The sequence below is a fragment of the Jaculus jaculus genome, chromosome 18 (assembly GCF_020740685.1).
Source record: "Jaculus jaculus isolate mJacJac1 chromosome 18, mJacJac1.mat.Y.cur, whole genome shotgun sequence".
NCBI classification, from domain to species: Eukaryota; Metazoa; Chordata; class Mammalia; order Rodentia; family Dipodidae; genus Jaculus; species Jaculus jaculus.
Genome location: NC_059119.1, coordinates 36,829,812 through 36,840,892, shown reverse-complemented (window position 1 = coordinate 36,840,892; position 11,081 = coordinate 36,829,812).

The window sequence follows — 11,081 nt, the reverse complement described above, 5'->3', positions numbered from 1 at the left end:
GGTGTCCACTGTCCCCACTTTTATTTAATATAGTTTTGGAAGTCTTAGCCATAGCAATAAGGCAAGAGACACACATAAAAGTGATACAAATTGGAATGGAAGAGATCAAGTTATCATTATTTGCAGATGACATGATTCTATACATAAAGGACCCTAAAGACTCTACTAGCAAACTGTTAGAGCTGATCAAAACCTACAGCAATGTAGCAGGATACAAAATAAATACACAAAAATCAGTAGCCTTCATATATGCTAACAACAAAAACACAGAGGATGAAATCAGAGAATCACTCCCGTTCACAATTGTATCAAAAAATAAATAAATAAATAAAGTACCTTGGAATAAACTTAACCAAGGAAGTAAAGAATCTCTACAATGAGAATTTTAAAACACTCAAGCGAGAAATTGCAGAAGACACTAGAAAGTGGAGAAACATCCCTTGTTCCTGGATTGGAAGAATCAATATTGTGAAAATGGCAATCTTACCAAAAGCAATCTACACATTTAATGCAATCCCTATCAAAATTCCAAAGGCTTTCTTCATGGAAATAGAAAAAACAATCCAAAAATTCATTTGGAATCACAAAAAACCTCGAATATCTAAAATAATACTGAGCAACAAAAATGAGGCTGGTGGTATCACCATACCTGATTTTAACCTATACTACAGAGCCATAGTAACAAAAACAGCATGGTACTGGCACACAAACAGACATGTAGATTAGTGGAACAGAATAGAGGACCCAGATGTAAGCCCAAGTAGCTATAGCCACCTGATATTTGATAAAAATGCCAAAAATACTCATTGGAGAAGAGACAGCCTCTTCAGCAAATGGTGTTGGGAAAACTGGATATATATCTGCAGAAGGATGAAAATAGATTCTTCTCTCTCGCCATGCACAAGAATTAAGTCCAAATGGATTAAAGACCTTAACATCAGACCTGAAACTCTGAAACTGCTAGAGGAAAAAGTAGGCGAAACCCTCCAACATATTGGTCTTGGCAAAGACTTTCTGAATACAACCCCAATTGCTCAGGCAATAAAACCACAGATTAATCACTGGGACCTCATGAAATTACAAAGATTTTGCACTGCAAAGGACATAGTGAAAAAAAGCAAAGAGGCCACCTAAAGAATGGGAAAAAATCTTCGCCAGCTATATATCTGATAGAGGATTAATATCTAGGATATACAAAGAACTCAAAAAGTTAAATAATAAGGAATCAAACAAGCCAATCAAAAAATGGGCTATGGAGCTAAATAGAGAGTTCTCAAAGGAAGAAATACGAATGGCATATAAGCATCTAAAAAAATGTTCTACGTCACTAGTCATCAGGGAAATGCAGATTAAAACTACATTGAGATTCCATCTCACTCCTGTCAGATTGGCCACCATCATGAAAACAAATGATCATAAATGTTGGCGGGGATGTGGAAAAAAGGAACCCTTCTGCACTGCTGGTGGGAATGCAATCTGGTCCAGCCATTGTGGAAAACAGTCTGGAGGTTCCTAAAACAGCTAGAGATTGATCTACCATATGACCCAGCTATAGCGCTCCTAGGCATATATCCAAAGGACTCATCTCATTTCCTTAGAAGTACATGCTCAACCATGTTTATTGCTGCTCAATTTATAATAGCTGGGAAATGGAACCAGCCTAGATGTCCCTCAACAGATGAGTGGATAATGAAGATGTGGTACATTTATACAATGGAGTTCTACTCAGCGGTAAAGAAAAATGAAGTTATGATATTTGCAGAAAAATGGATGGACCTGGAAAGGATTATACTAAGTGAGGTAACCCAGGCCCAGAAAGCCAAGCGCCACATGTTCTCTCTCATATGTGGATCCTAGCTACAGATGACTGGGCTTATGCGTAAGAATGAAAATACTTAGTAGCAGAGGCCAGTAAATTAAAAAGGAGACATAAAGGGAAGGGAAAGGAAGGGAGGAGGGTACTTAATAGGTTGATATTATATATTTGTAAGTACAATGATTGTTATGGGGAGGTAATATGATGGAGTATGGAATTTCAAAGGAGAAAGTGGGGTGGGGAGGGAGAGAATTAACATGGGATTTTTTTATAATCATGGAAAATGCTAATAAAAATTTAAAAAAATCAAAAAATAAACAAAATAAAATAAACTGTGTAAAAAAAAAAAGAACATATCTTTGGGGTGGGGTGGGGGAGATGGCTCATTGGCTAAGGGTACTTGCTGAGCAGCTATGAGGACCTGAGTTTGACCCCCCGAACCCTGGTGAACAGCCAGACACGTCAACCCATGCCTGTGATCCCTGGGCTGCACAGGTCACCGACGGGAGGGTCACCAGGACTCACTGGCCAGTCAGTCTAACCAAGAAATTGTTCCCCTGCAAGTTCAGGGAAAGGCTCTGTACCAAGGAAGTTCAGCAGAAGAGCAGAACAGCCATCCGCTTGAAGCCGTCCCTGCTCCCCATGGCCCTGCACCACACACACCATGTGTACACTCTCACATGGAGAAAATAGTGCTCGTAGCAAATGAGAAATAAGATTTTAAAAAGTCTTCCTCAAGTAGTCTTGAAATTTGTTCTGGGAGTTTCAGCCAATGCAGAAAAATACCGAAATAAAATGAGATCTTAACTACATAAGGAAAGGTAAAATTCTCACAGTTTTCATATGACGCAATTTTGCTTCTAAAAATCACAAAAAAAAACTGAGAAACTTGCATAAACAGTGGTAGAATTCATTATGTTGCTTGGAGATAAAATTAATGTGTAACAATATTTGTCAATACATCATAGTATTAGTCTATAAAGATTACATTTCCAAAACTTGCCTCAGTAATTCTATTTCTAGGAACTCACTCTATAGTTACTTGTACACTTAGAAATGATCACGAAATCAAGGGTGATGCGATTAACTTTGTGCTACAGTGCTGTTGATTGGCAAGTATTCAAAAAATAGGCAAATAGAGCCACTTATAATCTATTTGCCTAATGTAATTTTTAAAAAGCCTGGATATGTCTCCACTAATAAGAATGATGAGAAGATGGGTTAGAGACCGGTTAAATAATTCAAGTGACAGAATTTATAGGTATTAGATGAGACACAGAACATTATTGTGATTTATTATTTCTATAAATATTTACTGAAAACTGACAGCACGCTTGGCACTATAGCAGATACAGAGCAGAACAGAAGATGGAAAGTCATAGGCTCTGCCTTCTAGTGGAAGCAGTCAGATGCCAAACATCCATGTGTAGAGAAAAAAATTCTTATCACTCTGAGATTAAAGTGTGAAAGCAAGTGACATTTGGGTAAATGCTCACTTAGAATTTTGTTTCTGGGATTGGAACGATAAAAAGAAACCATGCTAGAGCAATGGGAAATATCATTCAAGCAAACACGAGAGCTAGAAATCCTGAATGAACCAGTTTAGCATACTTAAAACGCAGTAAGTTGACCAGCATTTTTTGTAACACGTCACTCACAGGGGTAGGGGTATGAAGGATAATAATCTTCTACCTGTTATAATACTACAGGGAAAATATCAGTAGCAAAGATAAAAATGAAAGGAGGGAAGCCGAGTTAGCCTGTGTTTGTAGGTGTGGAGCAGAGGCACCGTGGCAGGCTGCACTGGGGTGTGAGAGGAAGAGGCACGGGGACTTTTGTTTAAACAACTTTGATACAAGAAGCCAACAAAAATTAATGGAGTTGGAGGAGAGATTTAATCTGAAAAGATTCCAGGGCCAGAGTTCAGTTGTGGGCATGTTAGAGTTAGGCTGCCTTTGGAATATCCAAGCAGAGAAATAAATGTGGGGTATGGTATATTAATCTGTAGTTTTACAGAAAAAGAGTGTGCTGAGGCTGAGGCAAAGATGAGACTGTTCTATGCAAGGAGAGGTCAACTGATGACATCTATGGAGAGGTCAGGTGAAATAAGACAGCGAGGGAAAATTGTTGAACAAATATTTCTTGGTAATAAACCAGACAGTATTCAGCCTTACACACACACACACACACACACACACACACACACACATGCGCGCGCGCGCGTGCGTGCAGAGTAGATGCTTTGCTCATGTAACCTGATTAAGGAGAACTGACTAAATAGACTCCATTCCAAAGACAGCAAGTTGAGTATCAGAAAATCAGTTCAGGACAGAGCAGATAAAATGTGACCCCCCCCACACACACACATTTCGTGGGCAGAAAAGCCAAGCTACAAACACAGCTCCAGCCACATAGCTCCCAGTGACGGGAGAGGAAGTACAAGCCTTATCCAAAAGGCAAGCCAGGCGGCCCTGATGAAGAGACTGGCAGTGGCAGCCCCGCCCTCAGAACATGCCCCCAGTGCTCGCAGGACTGGAATGCAGATGTGGATTCTGATGACACAGTGATTCCTCTGGTGGGTGGTCAGCAGGGAAGAGAAATTACATTCCAGCACGCCATCACGTCAGAAGGCAGTGACCAGGCAGTATCTTCAAAGGGGAATCTAATGATTGATACTGAGATAGCCAGAGGCCTGAGGACAGGGAAAAGCTACTCGGGGAGCCTGAATGTGACTTGTCATAACCCCACAGTGAGAGACGGCCCGGGGTGCAGCTGTGGAAAGGAAGAGGGCCACACACTGACAAGCCCAAAAAGATGGCAGGAGCCCAACTCAGCCAGCAGAGGGGCGTCCCACCCTCAGTGTCCGGTGCAGATTTCATCAACTGAAAGGAACATTGCAGTTTGAGAGCCTTGAGTCGGAGGTAAGTGGGTGGGTCAACTTCTGGGGCCACATACCTGCCTTTCACTGTTACGTGGCCCCAGGAACTCTGGCCTGCACCCCGTAGCGAGGTCATTAGATGAACGCGTGAAGACAAGTCCTTCTGCTGTCGGTACCAGCGCTGTGCCTTCCTTACTGCTCTTGAGGGACAGTCCAAGCCAAGACAGTCATGTGACTAGGAGAGAGGTGCGGTCTGCTGGGGCTCAGGAGGTTAGCAGAACTTTCACAGACCAAAAGCTTCAAAAGTCAAGTGTGGCAAGCAGAAGCCCCTGTTATTCAAAGAAAGGAAGCTACTAATACAGTCTCTGATGGTTTATATTGTCAAATTGACTCATCTAGAATCACCTAGGCAAAAGGGCCCCGAGCATGCCTCCGAGGAATTGTTCTATTACAATTACTGTTTTGTGCAAACAAGAATGTGTGTGTGTGCGCGCACAAGTTCTGTGGCTTATGCCCATGCACGTGCCCTTGGGGCACTCTGACGTGCGGTGGGGTCACTTACTTGTAGAGGCTGTAATAGAATGTCCTGTGAACCAGTCTTTGCTCTTCCTCCTGTCTTGCTCTGAGCCAGTCCCCTTTGACTTATTTCAGAGCTTGCAAGCCTCCACAGATTCCTGGGTCTCTACTTCCCTGGAGGACTGGGATTGTAGGTGTGTGTGGCCACAGCAGCTGTTTTATGTGGGATCTGGAGATTAACGTGGGTCCTGGAGAATCGAGCCTGGAGATTTGAAGTCAGGCAGCCTCAAGTTCCCTTGGATCCCTCATGCTTGTGCAGGAAGTGCACAGAACCATCTGAGTGGCCGGGTGTATGCTGCAGGCATCTTCTCGGTGCTCCTCAAAATACCTGACCAGAGGCAGGCTAAGGGAGGAAAGGGTTTATTTCTGGCTTACAGGTCAAGAGGAAGCTTCGTCATAGTGGAGAAAGCCTGGCATGGGCAGAATCTTGTCACATCTCTAGGTGCAAGAAGCCTAAATACTGCGCTCGGAGCTAGGCTAGTAAACTTCAAGATCAGCCCGCAGTGACGTACTTCCTCCAGCAAAGATCCACCTTGGGAGTTGCCACCCGTGGGAGGGTCGGCAGGAGACTTAATCCCAAGCACACGAGGCTGCGGAGGACATCGCACATTCAAACAGCGCTGTGGGTGCAAATAAGACGAGGGCACAGCGCTCGGTGCTGCTGCTTTCTTGCTGCGGACGGATTATGACCAGTTGCCTCAAGCTCCGGCCGCCGCGCTCCGCTCCGCCCTGGGCTATAACCGGGGAGCGCTGAAAGCTGAGACAACCCTTGCTCCTTCAAACCGAGTCTCGTCAGGTATTTTGTCTCAGCAATGAGAAGGTAACTAATAGGGTACCCTTGATTGATTGTTGACATGATTTCCTGGATAGCTGGGTGCCTGTTCAGAAAGTTCTTACCAGTTTATATCTTAGAAGATTTTCTATTTCCTCTTGCAGTTTCAGAGTTTCAGGTCTCATGTTAAGGTCCCTCATCCATTTGGAGTTATTTTCTTTCTTTTTAAATTAAATTTAATTTAACTTATGTTTTTAAATCTTTTCACAATTTTTATTAACATTTTCCATGATTATAAAATTTATCCCATGGTAATACCCACCCCGCCGCACTTTCCCCTTTGAAATTCCATTCTCCATCATATTGGAGTTATTTTCTATGCAGGGAAAGAGATAAGGGTCTAATTTCACTGTTTTGCAGGTGTATATCCAGTTTTCCCTGCACCATTTGTTGAAGGGCTGGCTGCCTTTTCTCCATTGAGTATTTTTGGCTTTTTGTCAAAAACCTTGCAACTATAGGTGCATGACTTGGTTTCAGGATCTTCTATTCTGTTCCGCGGATCTGTATGTCGGATTCTGTACCAGCACCATGCTGGTTTTGTTGCTATGGCTCTGTAATACAGCTTAAGGTCAGGGATGAGAATACTTCCCACCAAAGTTTGGTTGGTTGGTTTTGTTTTTTCCTCAAGACTGCTTTGGTGATCCAAGGTATTTTGGGCCTTCAAATGAATTTAACATTTTTTTTTCTATTTCTGTGAAGAATAGCATTGGAATTTTGATGGGGATAATACTGAATCTATAAATTGCTACTGTTAAGATAGCCATTTTCATTATATTGTTTCTTCCAATACATGAGCAAGGGAGAACTTTCCATCTTTTAATTTCTTCTTCAATTTCTTTCTTGGGTGTTTAAAAATCTTTATTAGAGGGGCTATTCATTTTAGTTAGGTTTATCTCAGATATTTTTGAAGCAATTGTGCATGGTATTGCACCCCTACTTCTGAATATCTGATTACATTTATGATGTCTTCTTTTTAAAAAAAATTTTTTTTGTTTATTTTTATTTATTTGAAAGTGACGGACAGAGAGAGAGAGAAAGAGGCAGATAGACAGAGAGAGAATGGGCGTGCCAGGGCCTCTGGCCACTGCAAATGAACTCCCGATGCATGCACCCCCTTGGGCATCTGGCTAACGTGGGTCCTGGAGAATCGAGCCTCGAACTGGAGTCCTTAGGCTTCACAGGCAAGTGCTTAATCACTAAGCCATTTCTCCAGCTTTATGATGTCTTCTTTTTTAAATGCATGTGCCATCATGCTTGTTTACTTTTAAAACATATATATATATATATATATATATATATATATATTTATTTGCAAGGGGAGGAGAGAGAGAGAGAGAGAGATCACTATAAACAAACTCCAGATGCATGCATCGCTTTGTGTATTTGGCTTTACATGAGACCTGGGGAATTGAACCTGGGCTTCCAGGCTTTGCAAACAAGTGTCTTTAACTGCTAAGTCATCTCACCAGAATTTCTTCTTGATGAACTGTGCCCTTAATCAGTATGAAGTGACCTTCTTTATTTCATTTTGACAAGATTTGGTTTAAAGTCAATTTTGTCAAGCTGTTTCCTACTTCCATTTGCTTCAAAAATGTTTTTATATCCTTTCATGCTAAGGTAGTGTTTATCCTTCATAGTTAAGTGGCTTTCTTGGAGATGACAAGTATATGAATCCTGCTTTTTTCTTTTAAGCAGACACTTTGTATTGACACATCATGAATTGGTACCATCATTTCCCTCCTCTCTGTCCCCATTCTGCTGAGGGCCCTCCTCAGTGGGGTTGCTGTTATTCACCATGGGGTTGTGGGCTATGAGATATGAAAGGATCAGGCAGTCATTTTAAGGGGGGAAATGCCTCTGAGCATTCTCTTTCACTCTGTGTCTCTTACAGTCTTTCCACTCCTTCTGCAAAATTCCCTGAGCCATTATGGGTGTGTTTTGAGTCTATTTTAGTGTTGAGCTCTCAGCAGCTTCTGGATTTCTGCTTTGTAGTGTTTTGGGTATCCTCAGTGTCTATCTCCATCACCCTGACAATGGTGCAAGGCTTGCTGTGGAAGCATCACCCTTGCTCATCTCACCAGTTCCTCTGTGGTTTCACTTGGGCCCTGGCTGCTGTGCAGGGAATGGTTCACCCCGTTGCCTTCCTGCATGCTACAGGGTCCTAGCAGCTCCTGCATTTAAATCTTATCACTTTGCCTGGTTTTATGATTTTTTGTTTGTTTGTTTTTTCAAGGTAGGGTCTCACTGTAGCCCAGGCTGACCTGGAATTCACTATGTAGACTCAGGGTGGCCTTGATCTCACGGCGATCCTCCTACCTCTGCTTCCCAAGTGCTGGGATTAAAGGGGTGCAACAGCATGCCCGGCAGTGTTTTCTTTTTTAAGTAATGGTGATTTTTAAAAGTTTTATTCATTTATGGGGTGGGGGAGGAATATGTGTACCAGGGCCTCCAGCTGCTGCAAATGAACTCCGGATGTGTGTGCCACCTTATAGCTGGATTATGTGGGTCCTGGGGAATGGAACCTGGGTCCTTTGGCTTTGCAGGCAAGTGCCTTAACTGCTAATCCATCTTTCCAGCCTATCTGTGTCTTTAAAAAAAATATTCTAGTGGCCGGGCGTGGTGGCACACGCCTTTAATCCCAGCACTCGGGAAGCAGAGGTAGGAGGATCACCATGAGTTCGAGGCCACCCTGAGACTACATAGTGAATTCCAGGTTAGCCTGGGCTAGAGTGAGACCCTACCTCGAAAAAACCAAAAAAAAAAAAAAATTCTATTTATTTATTTATGAGAGAGAAAGAGACAGATAGAGAGAAAGAGAGAATGGGCACTCCAGGGACTCTAGCCACTGCATACGAATTCCAGATACATGTGTCCCCTTGTGTATCTGGCTTACGTGGGTCCTGGGGAGTTTAACCCAGGTCCTTAGGTTTCATAGGCAAATGCTAAGCCATTTTCCCAGTCCCCCTGTCTGTGTTTTTTGAATGGGGAATCGAGACAGTTAATATCCAGAGTAATTATGGAAAGACATGCATTGTTTCCTGTTATTGTGTTGCTTCTGTAGTGTTTGAGGTTTTCCCATTTCTATGTTGTTATTCAATCATGGGATATTATTCCCTGCAGCCTCATGAACATGCTTGTCTTCTTTAGTCTGGAGAATTTCTTTGCATATCTTCTGCAGAGCTAGCTTAAAGCTCTTAAATTCTTAATTTATTTTTTAGTAATGAGCCAAACAAAATGTAATGCTCAATAAAAGCAGTGATCAGATTATTGAATAGTCCACATTTTTATTTAACAGACTTAGTATCACACTTTTTTAATGCATCTGGAATATTACTGAAATGTTCATTAAAAAAAGACTTGCTAAGCTTTATAGCCAGTCAGCTAGGACAAACTTTTCAACTGGTGCAATAGTGGCATGTCTATTATGGGAGAAACTAACTATTCTCTGATTGGATTTGGGGCATATTCTATGGGACGGAATTCATGCCTGCTACTGAAAATCTAATCAAAAGCCTGTGGCTGGGGTGGTCAAAAGCCCTAGAAAGGCAATGATTGCTAGTATCTGGCTAAATGTATAAATTAATAACAGTAAATATATTGAGTTTACCATGTAAATAGTTATGTTTATGCCCATATATTAATAGTATTCACTTTTCAAATGATGGTGTCCACTGAGGAAATGTACAATTCATCCAAGTTCTGAGAGTAACAGTGGAGTGTTTGGCCCTAAATGAGACATCTCTATTACACCCACAAAAGCTCAGGGACCATGCTAGTAGATGTGGTAAAAAGAAGGTAAGAGGGGCTAGAGAAATGGCTTAGTGTATAAGGCACTTGCCTGTGAAGCCAAAGGACCCAGGTTTGATTCCCCAGGACCCACAGAAGCCAGATGCACAAGGGAGCACACACATCTGGAGTTTGTTTCAGCAGCTGGAAGCCCTGGTGAATCCATTCTCTCTCTCTCCTTTCTCTTTGTTCTTGCCTATTTCTCTATCTACCAAATAAGTAAAGAAAAATAAAATGTTTTTCAAAAAAAGAGTGTAAGAGCCAGAGGAAGGGGAGAAGTACTTGGCAAAATTGTCTTCAAGAAACAGTGTCTGTAGCACTCATGACCTCACAGTGATTAATGCTACGTATACGAAACCGACGTAATAGGAGGGAAAAAATGATGATATCAAAATAGGAGATTAGTTGGAAAGAAAAAGGGATTCAATAGAGGTGAGACAGGGGAAGGGGGAAAAGGGAGGGTGGTAGGAGGGGATTATGATCATAGTATGTTGTGGAGTATGAAGGCTGTCAATAAAAAGTTCAACTAAAAGCCTTAGAGACTCCAGAGAAAAGCTCTCACTACCGACACTCTGGCTAACAAGATTAGGCATATATATCAAAAGTCTCTCAAGTAACTACACATATCCACCTTAACCAAGGCTGCTCTCATTTTTGCAAGGAGAATCTGTTTTATTTTACAGATAGAGAATACTTGGAAATCCAAGATCTACCAACACAAGAAAAGATAGCTGACTACCCACCATGAGAAGGTCCTGTCTACTATATCAGCCAGGGCCCAGGAGCCACTGCACAGGAAGCAGCAACACAAAGGCTGTTTCTACTGCTAGCTCACAAGCAGCTCCAGGGAGAGGGCAATAGACCATGTGGGTAATCATAACCCAGTACAGCAGAAACCATGAGAACTCAACACTAAGTCAGACTGCTAACAGGCCCTCACAAGGCTCAGGAACGTTGTGGAAGAGGGCTGGAGATATGATGAGCACCACAGAGTGGGTAGGGGCATGCTGAGGCACAGTCCCCCCACCCTGAGACAATGACTGAGGCCTCCATGATGCCGCAGTGAATATCAACAATTCCAGTGAGGGGGCCTCAGGCAAAGGGAAGTGCAGGCAATGGAACAGAAACTTAACCTTTTATGAAAATTAACATGATTTTTAAAAGCCTTGCTAAAATTACTTCATAATGTTAAA